Source organism: Nicotiana tabacum, chromosome 24, assembly GCF_000715075.1.
Source record: "Nicotiana tabacum cultivar K326 chromosome 24, ASM71507v2, whole genome shotgun sequence".
Taxonomy (NCBI): Eukaryota; Viridiplantae; Streptophyta; class Magnoliopsida; order Solanales; family Solanaceae; genus Nicotiana; species Nicotiana tabacum.
The window spans coordinates 93,301,537-93,313,512 of NC_134103.1; positions in this window are offsets into that span (position 1 = coordinate 93,301,537).

Consider the following 11,976-nt stretch of genomic DNA (forward strand, 5'->3'; position numbering starts at 1 on the left):
ATTTATAAATAGTGAATACATGGAATACAACACAGTAGCAACGAAATTGTAGCTACGGCCAGTAAATATAAATATTGTAGCTATAGTACTGTGATGACCCAAAATGTCATCTTTAAATTTAATAAGTAATTCTGTATTCTAAGACCTCGAAAAAGTACCATTTATCATTCCTCGACTTACGTGCGCAGTTCGTAAAATTTTCCAAAAAGTTTTTCATGTGAAAAATAGATTAAAATGGGAAATAGAGCTTTAAAACTCAACTAAGTTGACTTTGGTCAACATTTTTAGCAAACGGATCCGGATCAGTATTTTAAAAATTTTGGTGGGTCCGTATTGTGATTTGGGACTTGGACGTATGCCCGAAATTTAATTTGGAGGTCCCTAGTTCAAGTTATGACCATTTAACGGAATTAGTAATTTAAAGGTTAAATATTCCAAACTTGACCACGGGGTTGACTTTTTGATATCGGAGCCAGAATCCGATTTTGAAAATTTGAACAGCTCCGTTATATCATTTATGACTTGTGTGCCAAATTTGAAGTCATTCGGGATTCATTTAATATGTTTTGGCACGAGATTTACAAATTAAAAGTTTAAAACTCAAAGTTTGAATCGGGGTGTGAATTGTAATTTCAGTGTTGTTTGACGTGATTTTAGACCCCAAGTCAGTTCGTATTATGTTACGGGACTTTCTGGTATATTCGAGCGGGGTCCCGAGTACCCCGAGAGTGAAACGGATCGAAATCGGAACAAGAATTGGACTTTAGCAAAATCTGAAATTTTGAGTTCTAGTGTTATCGCACCTGCGGAATTTTGACCGAAGGTGCGAGCTTCGCAGGTGCGGCCCTTTTGCGCAGAAGCGGACGTCGCAGGTGCGACATTTTGTCCGCAGGTGCAGGACCTCGCCTAGCAGGCCTACTTCGTAAATGCGAGCTTTGTCTCGCAAATGCGAGACCGCAGGTGCGAAAATATAGCCCGCATATGCGAAAATGCTAGGCATAATACATAAAATCGGGTCTTAACTATTTTTACTTATTTTTGAGTTTTAAGTCTCGGATTTGGGCGATTTCAAGGAGGATTTTCACGACTTTGAACTAGGTAAGTGTTATTTATCATATAGTGATTGTATTTCACAAATCCATGTCTACATTCATCATTTATTTCGGATTTAGATAGAAGAAATTGAAATTTTTGTAAAACTTTCCAAAAATGAAAAATTAAGATTTGAAGGTCCATTTGATATCGGAATTGGACAAATTTATTATGGTTGAACTCGTATCGGAACGGGTGTTCGGATTTCGTGAGTTTTTTCGGGATTTGAGACATGGGTCCACTACCGAATATTTTAATGAATTTCGGATTTTTATCCGGAAAAATTATAAAATTCATATGGAATTAATTCCTATGATTAGTATTGAATATATTGAATTGTTTGTGAATAGATTTGAAACTTTCGGAGTCAAATTTATAAGGAAAAGTTGTGGTTGAATAATTGATTGGAATTTACAAAGCGAGATAAGTGTCGGGGTTAACCTTGACTTGAGAGAATAGAACTCTTAAATTATTTGTTATGTGAATTGCATGTGAACTAAGTATAGGCTAGGTGACGAGTGTCTATACGTCATCAAATTAATTATTTGCCTTACTTGAAAAATCATAAATTATTTTTAATCATAAATTAAATATTATAATAATTATTTCTCTCTTATTCTTTGTCAAATATTAATTCTTGAATTCCTGCATTAATTCTTACATGTTATTTGAATTATGTGCCTTAATTGATATTTGACATTTAGCATATTAAGTATTAAACTGCCTATTTGCTCCCTGATTTCCATAATAATTTGCTATTTGCCATTGTTTGCTTCATAATTATTATATGCTTGTTATCTTATGATTTTATATTAATTGTTGCATTTATTGGGGAATTTCTTCTATAAGAATGGATTGATAAATGAATATGTTGGAGGAGCGGGTTGCACGCCGCAACAGGATTAATTATAATGAATATATTGGAGGATCGGGTTGCACGCCGCAACAGACTTATTAAAAGTCAATATTGGAGAATCGGGTTGCACTCCGCAAACAGACTTATTAAAAAGTCCATATTGGAGGATTGGGTTGCACGCCGCAACAGACTTATTAAAAGTCAATATTGGAGGATCGGGTTGCACGCCGCAACAGACTTATTAAAAGTCAATAATGGAGGATCGGGTTGCACGCCGTAACAGACTTATTAAAAGTCAATATTGGAGGACCGGGTTACACGCCGCAACATACTTGATTAAAATGAATATATTGTGAGAGCGGGTTGCACGCTGCAACAGAATTGAATATGAATATATTGTGAGAGCGGGTTGCACGCTGCACTTGAATTGATGGAAATGATAATTGGTTATGACCGCTGAGTTGGCTTCGATTATTATAAATGAGTTATTTGATTTATTTCTATTGTTGTTGTTGTTTACTAATATTGCATACAGGTAATGTAGGTGACCCGCCTTAGCCTCGTCACTACTTCGTCGAGGTTAGGCTCATCACTTACCAGTACATGGGGTCGGCTGTACAGATACTACACTCTGCACTTCTTGTGCAGATTTTAGAGTTGGTCCCAGCAGCGTACCATAGTTTTGCTCGGATCTCAGTTATTCAGAGGAGACTTGAGGTATAACTGCATGGCGTCCGCAGTTCTGAAGTCCCCGTCTATTTTACTTTGGCTGTGTGTTTATTTCCAGACAGCTTTATTTTATTCAGACCTTTATTTGTATTATTCTTAAAGCTCGTGCACTTGTGACACCAAATTCTGGGATGGTATTTAGACACCGTTGTTTGATAGATTATTTTACTATATTTCAAACTTTGCTTCCGCATCTGTTTCCTTTTTAAAAATTGTTTTAAAATGGATAATATTATTCTAACGTTGGCTTGCCTAGCAAGTGAAATGTTAGGCGCCATCACGGTCCGAAGGTGGGAATTTCGGGTCATGACAGTTGGTATCAGAGCACTAGGTTATATAGGTCTCACGAGTCACGAGCAAGCTTAGTAGAGTATGGAGGATCGGTACGGAGACGTCTGTGCTTATCTTCCAGAGGCTATGAAGTTTAGGAACAAGTTTCACTTCTATTCTACCTGTCGTGCAATTTATTTCTATCATTGACGATTTAACTCTTCTATTCTTGTCCTCTCGCAAATGGCGAGAACACGTACTGCGTCTACAACTGGACAGGAGCCAGAACCCCCAGTGACAGCTACGATCAGGGGCAAAGGCCGAGGCCGAAGTCGCGCCAGAGGCCGATGTAGAAGCAGAGGTAGAGCTTAGTCCCGAGCTCGAGCATCCGCATCTGTTGTAGAACCTTAGGTGGATCTTCAGGAGGAGGTTGCAGTTCAAAATGTACCAATTTGACCAGTTCAGGTCCCCGAAGGTTGGGGTAGTTCAGCCAGTTGTTGCGGCACAGACCGGTGATAGGCCCGCCATGTCTTGGAGGCCTTATTGAGACTGGATAAGTTTACCAAGCTCTTTCCAGTTCACTTCAGTGGTACACCTTCCGAGGACCCACATAAGTATCTAGAACGCTGCCATGAGGTGCTGCGGAACATGTGTATAGTTGAGACCAATGGAGTTGATTTTGCTGTATTCCAGATGACGGGTTCCGCCAAGAGGTGGTGGAGAGATTACACATTGACCCGACCAGTCGGATCGCCTGCACTTACCTGGGAGCAGTTCTCTCAGCTATTTCTGGAGAAGTCCCTTCCTATCACACCGAGGGAGGATTACCGAAAGCAATTTAAGCGTCTACAGTAGGGCAGCATGACTGCTACTCAGTATGAGTCCCGTTTAGTGGATTTGACTCGTCATGCTCTCCTTTTACTACCTACTGAGGGAGAGATACTGAGGAGGTTTATGGAGGGACTCACTCATCCTATCAAACTTAAGATGGCCAAGGAGACCGGGAGTGAGATTTCTTTTCAGGCGACTGCTAATGTCGCAAGAAAGACCGAGATGGTTCTTGCACAGGAGAGAGGACAGAGGTCTGATAAGAGGCCTCGTCAGTTCGGTGGTGCCTCGTCTGGAGGAAGGAGTACTTATGCTAGGGGTCGGGTACCAAGAGGTGGAGGACAAGCAGATAGAAGGTATCCTAGAGGTGGAGACCCAACCGTTGTTATATTTGTTTTATGGTATGGCGGAGGTCATTACATCAGATGGTGTCGTTATGGGTACGACCTAAATTTAAAATATAGGAATAATTTCCTTAACTTGATTCGATTCTGAGTGTCAAGACGTGTCCTCCTATTGTGCTCCACGTATGTGAAAGCTTCGTAATTATATAATCTACTTATGTGTTTACTCCTGTTGGGAGATTCTATGGAGATAACTACGCCTATCATTCCATATTGGTCACTAATAAGAGTTGTGAGGCTAAATGTGGCTTTCTGTTACTCATTTCGGTAAGTTTTGATGTGATTTACGGATAATAAATTACAAATTATGAATTATATGCCATATCAGTGTGGGGTTCATTATTTGTTGTGATTTTGTGTAACCAAAATTATTTAAAAGGAGAAATATGAAATTTTTTGATTGGCACGATATGCATATTACTTGTGATTCAGAACTAAGGACAAGATCCTCCCTTTTTAAAAGAAAATAAATTGATATGTTTAAACCGGGATACGAGCTGCGGTGGAAGTTATATAAGGACGAGATCCTTGTGATGAAAATTCTTGTGTTTAAGCTCTCCCTTGTGAAATTAAATTTGTACTATAGTACTAATAGGGAGTCATGCTTGTTAGTTTTATTTGAGAATTCTTGTATGAAATTCTCTGTGCACATTTGCCAAAATTCGTGTTTGTAATTATTGAATTTTAACCTACGAAGTAGGTGCTCGCCCAGGTGGCGTTAAATAGTACTCATTAATTCGGGTAAGTAATTATGAGGTCTTCATGCCTCGCATCTTGTTATCAGTATTGTGAAGGTTTGCAACGAGATTTGTTTTAACATGAGGTTAATTTCCAGTTCGGTAATTGATCATGAACAACTATTAAGAACAAATATCGGTTGCCAAGAATTGATGACTTGTTTGATCAGCTTCAGGGTGCCAAGGTATTTTTGAAGATTGATTTGAGATCTGGTTACCATCAGTTTAAGATTAGGGCATCTGATGTCCCTAAGACAACCTTTCGGACTCGGTATGGTCATTACGAGTTCCTAGTGATGTCATTTGGGTTGACAAATGCTCCAGCAACATTTATGGATTTGATGAATCGGGTGTTCAAGCCTTATTTGGATTATTTTGTGGTTATATTCATTAATGATATCTTGATTTACTCCAGCAGTCGAGAGGAGCATGAGCAGCATCTTCGAAGTGTGCTCCACACCTTGAAGAATAATCAATTATATGCCAAATTTTCAAAATGCGAGTTTTGGTTAGACTTAGTTGCCTTTTTGGGGCATGTTGTATCGACAGAAGGCATAAAGGTGGATCCTAAGAAGACTGAGGCTATTCAGAATTGGCCTAGACCAACTTCAGTTACAAAGATCCGGAGTTTCCTGGGTTTGGCAGGTTATTATCGTCGGTTCGTGGAAGGATTTTCATCTATAGCAAGCCCATTGATTAGATTGACCCAGAAAGGTGTCCCATTCAGATGGTTAGACGAGTGTGAGTTTAGCTTTCAGAAGCTCAAGATCTCTTTGACTACGACGCCAATATTGGTATTATCCAAAGGTTCAGGATCATATACGGTATATTATGACGCATCTCACATTAGGCTTGGTGCAGTATTAATGCAAGATGGAAGGTAATTGCATATGCGTCGCGACAGTTTAAAGTTCAAGAGAAGAATTATCTCGTTCATGACTTAGAATTGGCAGCCATTGTTCATGCGCTGAAGATTTGGAGGCATTACCTCTACGGTGTCTTGTGTGAGGTTATTTACTGATCATCGTAGCCTTCAGTATCTGTTCAAACAAAAGGATCTTAATTTGAGGCAGAGAAGATGGATGGAGTTGTTGAAAGACTATGATATCACCATTTTGTATCACCACGGGAAAGGCCAATGTGGTGGCCGATGCCTTGAGTAGAAAGGCTGTGAGTATGGGTAGTCTTGCGTATATTCCGGTTGGTGAGAGACCATTAGCTGCAGATGTTCAGACTTTGGCTAATCAGTTCGTGAGGTTAGATGTTTCAGAACCCAACCAAGTTCTAGCTTGCACAGTCGCTCGGTCTTCTTTATATGAGCGCATCAGAGAGATGTAGTATGATGATCCTCACTTACTTGTCCTTTAGGACACGATGCGACACAGTGATGCTAAACAGGTTGCTGTGGGGGAAGATGGAGTTTTGCGAATGCAGGGCCGTATTTGTGTGCCTAATGTGGATGGGCTTCATGAATTAATTCTTGAAGAGGCACACAGTTCCAGGTATTCTATTCATCCAGGTACCGCAAAAATGTATCAAGATTTGCGGCAACATTATTGGTGGAGGAGAATGAAAAAGGATATAGTTGCACATCTAGCTCGGTGTCTGAATTGTGAGCAAGTTCAGTATGAGCATCAGAGACCTGGTGGTTTGTTTCAGAAGTTATAAATTCCTGAGTAGAGGTGGGAGCGTATCACAATGGATTTTGTTGTTGGGCTCCCACGGACTCAGAGAAAATTTGACGCAGTTTGGGTCATTGTGGACAGGTTGACCAAGTCAGCCCATTTCATTCTAGTGGCAGTTACCTATTCTTCAGAGAGGCACGCGGGTGGAGTTGAGTACAACATTTCATCCACAGATAGACGGACAGTCAGAGCGCACTATTCAGATATTGGAAGATATGCTTTGCGCTTGTGTTATAGACTTTGGAGGTTCTTGGGATCATTTCTTGCCACTTGCGGAGTTTGCTTATAATAATAGCTACCAGTCGAGAATTCAGATGGCTCCATATGAGGCAATATGCGGAAGGCAATGCCGATCGCCAGTTGGTTGGTTTGAACCGGGAGAGGCTCGGTTGTTGGGTACCGATTTAGTACAGGATGCCTTGGATAGGGTCAGGATTATTCAGGATCGACTTCGCACAGCTCAGTCTAGGAAAAAGAGTTATGTCGACCGTAAAGTTCATGATATTGCATTCATGGTTGGAGAACGAATATTGCTCCGGGTTTCATATATGAAAGGTGTAATGAGGTTCGGAAAGAAGGGCAAGTTGAGCCCTAGGTATATCGGACCCTTTGAAATTCTTGAAAGGGTGGGTGAAGTAGCCTACAGGCTTGCATTACCACCTAGTTTATCAGCGGTTCATCCGGTGTTCCATGTGTCTATGCTCTGAAAATATCATGGTGATCCCTCCTATGTGTTAGATTTCAACTCAGTCCAATTGGACAAAGATTTGACTTACGAGGAGGAGCCGGTGGCTATTCTAGCCTGGCAGGTCCGATAGTTGAGGTCAAAGAGTTATCTTTCAGTTCGGGTGCAATGGAGAGGTCAGCCGGTAGAGGCATCTACCTGGGAGTCCGAGTCGGACATACGGAGTAAATATCCACACCTTTTCTCCAGCTCGGGTACTTTTTCTAACTCCGTTCGAGGACGAATGTTTGTTTTAGAGGTGGAGAATGTGATAACCCAAAATGTCATCTTTAAATTTAATAAGTAATTCTGTGTCCTAAGACCTTGAAAAAGCACCATTTATAATTTCTCGACTTGCGTGTGCAGTCTGTAAAATTTTCCGGAAAGTTTTCATGTGAAAAATAGATTAAAATGGGAAATAAAGCTTTAAAACTCAACTAAGTTGACTTTGATCAACATTTTGAGCAAACAGATCCGGATTAGTATTTTGAAAATTCCGGTAGGTCCGTATCGTGATTTGGGACTTGGGCGTATGCCCGAAATTTAATTTGGAGGTCCCTAGCTCAAGTTATGACCATTTAACGAAATTAGCAATTTAAAGGCTAAATATTCCAAGTTTGACCACGGGGTTGCCTTTTTGATTACAGAGCCGGAATCCGATTCTGGAATTTGAACAGCTCTGTTATGTCATTTATGACTTGTGTGCAAAATTTGAAGTCATTCCGGATTTATTTAATATGTTTTGGTACGAGATTTGGAAATTAAAAGTTTAAAACTCAAAGTTCGAATCGGGGTGTGAATTGTAATTTCAGTGTTGTTTGACATGATTTTAGACCGCGAGTCAGTTCGTATTATGTTACGGGACTTGTTGGTATATTCGAGCGGGGTCCCGAGTACCCTGAGAGTGAAACGGATCGAAATCGGAAAAAGAATTGGACTTTAGCAAAATCTTAAATTTTGAGTTCTCGTGTAATCACACCTGCAGAATTTTGACCGTAGGTGCGAGCTCGCAGAAGCGAGACTTCCATCGCATATGCGGTCTTCGCAGGTGCGGCCCTTTTGCGCAGAAGCGGATGTCGCAGGTGCGACATTTTGTCCGCAAGTGCGGGACCTCGCCTAGCAGCCCTACTTCGCAAATGCGAGCTTTGTCTCGCAAATGCGAGACCGCATGTGCGAAAATATAGCCCGCAAATGCAAAAATGCTGGGCAGAATACATAAAATCGGGCCTTAGCCATTTTTACTCATTTTTGAGTTTTAAATCTCGGATTTGGGCGAGTTTAAGGGGGATCTTCATGACTTTGAACTAGGTAAGTGTTCTTTATCATATAGTGATTGTATTTCATAAATCCATGTCTACATTCATCATTTATTTCAGATTTAGATGGAAGAAATTAAAATTTTTGTAAAACTTTCCAAAAACGAAAAATTAAGATATGAAGGTCCATTTGATATCGGAATTGGACAAATTTGGTATGGTTGAACTCGTATCAGAATGGGTTTTCGGATTTCGTGAGTTTTTTCAGGATTTGAGACGTGGGTCCCACTGTCGAATATTTTAATAAATTTCAGATTTTTATCCGAAAAAATTATAAATTCATATGGAATTAATTAATATGATTAGTATTGAATATATTGAATTGTTTGTGAATAGATTTGAAGCTTTCGGAGGTAAATTTAAAAGGAAAAGCTGTGGTTGAATAATTGATTGGAATTCGCAAAGCGAGGTAAGTGTGTGGGTTAACCTTGATTTGAGGGAATAGAACCCTTAAATTATTTGTTATGTGAATTGCATGTGAACGACGTATAGGCTAGGTGACGAGTGTCTATACGTCGTCAAATTAATTGTTTGCCTGCTTACTTGAAAAATCATAAATTATTTTTAATCATAAATTAAATATTATAATAATTGTTTCTCTCTTATTCTTTGTCAAATATTAATTCTTGAATTCCTTCATTAAATCTTACATGTTATTTGAATTATGTGCCTTAATTGATATTTGACATTTAGCATATTAAATATTAAACTGCCTATTTGCTCCTTGATTTTCATAATAATTTGTTATTTGCCATTGTTTGCTTCATAATTAAATCATAATTATTGTATGCTTGTTGTCTTATAATTTTATATTAATTGTTGCGCTTATTGGGGAATTTCTTCTATAAGAATGGATTGGTAAATGAATATATTGGAGAAGCGGGTTGTACACCGCAACATGACTGATTATAATGAATATATTGGAGGATCGGGTTGAACGCCGCAACATGACTGATTATAATGAGTATATTGGAGGATCGGGTTGCACGCCGCAACAGACTTATTAAAAGTCAATATTGGAGGATCGGGTTGCACGCCGCAACAGACTTATTAAAAGTCAATATTGGAGGATCGGATTGCACGCCGCAACAGACTTGATTAAAATGAATATATTGTGAGAGCGGGTTGCACACTGCAACAGAATTGAATGTGAATATATTGTGAGAGCGGGTTGCACGCTGCAACTGAATTGGTGAAAATGATAATTGGTTATTACTGCTGAGTTAGCTTCGATTATTATAAATGAGTTATTTGATTTATTTCTATTATTGTTGTTGTTTCTAATATTGCATACAGGTAATGTAAGTGACCCGCCTTAGTCTCGTCACTACTTCGTCGAAGTTAGGCTCAGCACTTACAAGTACATGGGGTCGGTTGTACTGATACTATACTCTGCACTTCTTGTGCAGATTTTGGAGTTGGTCCCAGCGGTGTACCATAGTTTTGCTTGGATCTCAGTTATTTAGAGGAGACTTGAGGTATAACTGCATGACGCCCGCAGTTCTGAAGTCTCCGTCTATTTTACTTTGGCTGTGTGTTTATTTTCAGACAACTTTATTTTATTCAGACCTTTATTTGTATTTATTCTAGAAGCTCGTGCACTTGTGACACCAATTCTGGGATGGTATTTAGACACCGTTATTTGATAGATTATTTCACTATATTTCATACTTTGCTTCCGCATTTGTTTCCTTGTTATTAATAAATTTAAAATTATTTTAAAAATGGATAATATTATTCTAACGTTGGCTTGCCTAGCAAGTGAAATGTTAGACGCCATCACGGTACGAAGGTAAAAATTTCGGGTCGTGACAAGTACGTTAGTAGCCACTTAACTATAGTTGTTTATGAAAATTCCTCCCTTTTTTTCCTTTCTTTTAGCTTCCATAAATTCAAACATTTCTTTCCTTTCTTTAATGGGTGAATGACATAGTTAACCACAAAAATAAAACTATTTATCCTTACCTACCCATTTATTTTTCTACCTATTAAACTAATTACATTTCATACCCATAGTAGTTTTTGTGGGGAATTTTCTCTTTTTTTCTCCAATTCTTTATTATTTCTATGCTTCTTTTCTTTTTTCCTTTTTTTCTTTCTTTTCTATTTTTTTTCTCGTTTTCTTCTTATTTTTTCTTTTTTCTCTTTTTCTATTCATTTATTTTTGCCCAAAATGTATTATTGTTATTTTTATCATAACTTATTTCACACTCAATTTTGACTCCTCCTTTATTTTTTTCTTTTTATTTTTTTTCTTTATTTCTTGTTCATTTTCTAATTCTATTTAACTACTTTTTTCTTTTATTTTCTTTATTTCTTGTTCCTTTTCTAATTTCATTTAAATTTTTTATATTCTTTTTCTCTTCACAATCTAATTTCATTTAATGTTTTCACTATTTTTTATTATTCTTATTTTAATACAATAAGAAAAATAACTGATATAGTAAATATTTGTTCACCCTTTTTTAAAAATATAACTAGTATAATATACCTTTTATCTTTTTTCTTATTTTTTTAATTCAATTATTAAACTGAAATAATACCAGTTGTTACTTGATCTAATTCATTGAATATCACACTGACTGTTGCTGAGCACCATAAATTACATAATCAAATTCTAAGAATCAACACGTGATTGCCATGCAGACCTTGGTCTCCTTCCCTACAAATATCAGTACACACTCTATCATTAGCTGTAACACAACCAGTTATGGAGCAAGAAAACATAATCTACGGCCACCAAATCTCTATATATACTAGTTAGAATAGAAATGATAATAAAATATTGGAAAATGCAATAAAAGTATAAGTAGCAAAAAAGACTTGTAGTACCATATGATACCAATATGGTATAGATGTATACCAACAGAGTATATGATTGATCTAAAATATTGCTACAACTATCTGCGACTATACTACTGTACCAAAACATTAAAGAATGCAATAAAAGTATGAAAAAATTACATGCTCGCATTGCAAGCCAAATATTCGCAAAACAACTTGCTCATTCCATATACTAAAAGGTATATAATTGTATGGGTCGTTCCAACAACTACATATAACTATAAAAATTATTACATAATACACAAAATTTATGTCTATAGGTACACGAAAATCCAACACAGCAAAACATGATTATATAAATTATTTGAATAAAATTCACTTAAAAATGTAGCTAAACAACCAAAAAAATATTCAAACTACCATATGATACCAATATGGTATATAACTATACCAACATGGTATACAGTTTTATTAGTTAATTTCCTGCAACTATATGACTATGCTACTATTACATAAACACATGCATAAAGAGAAAAATAAAAAAATAGTGT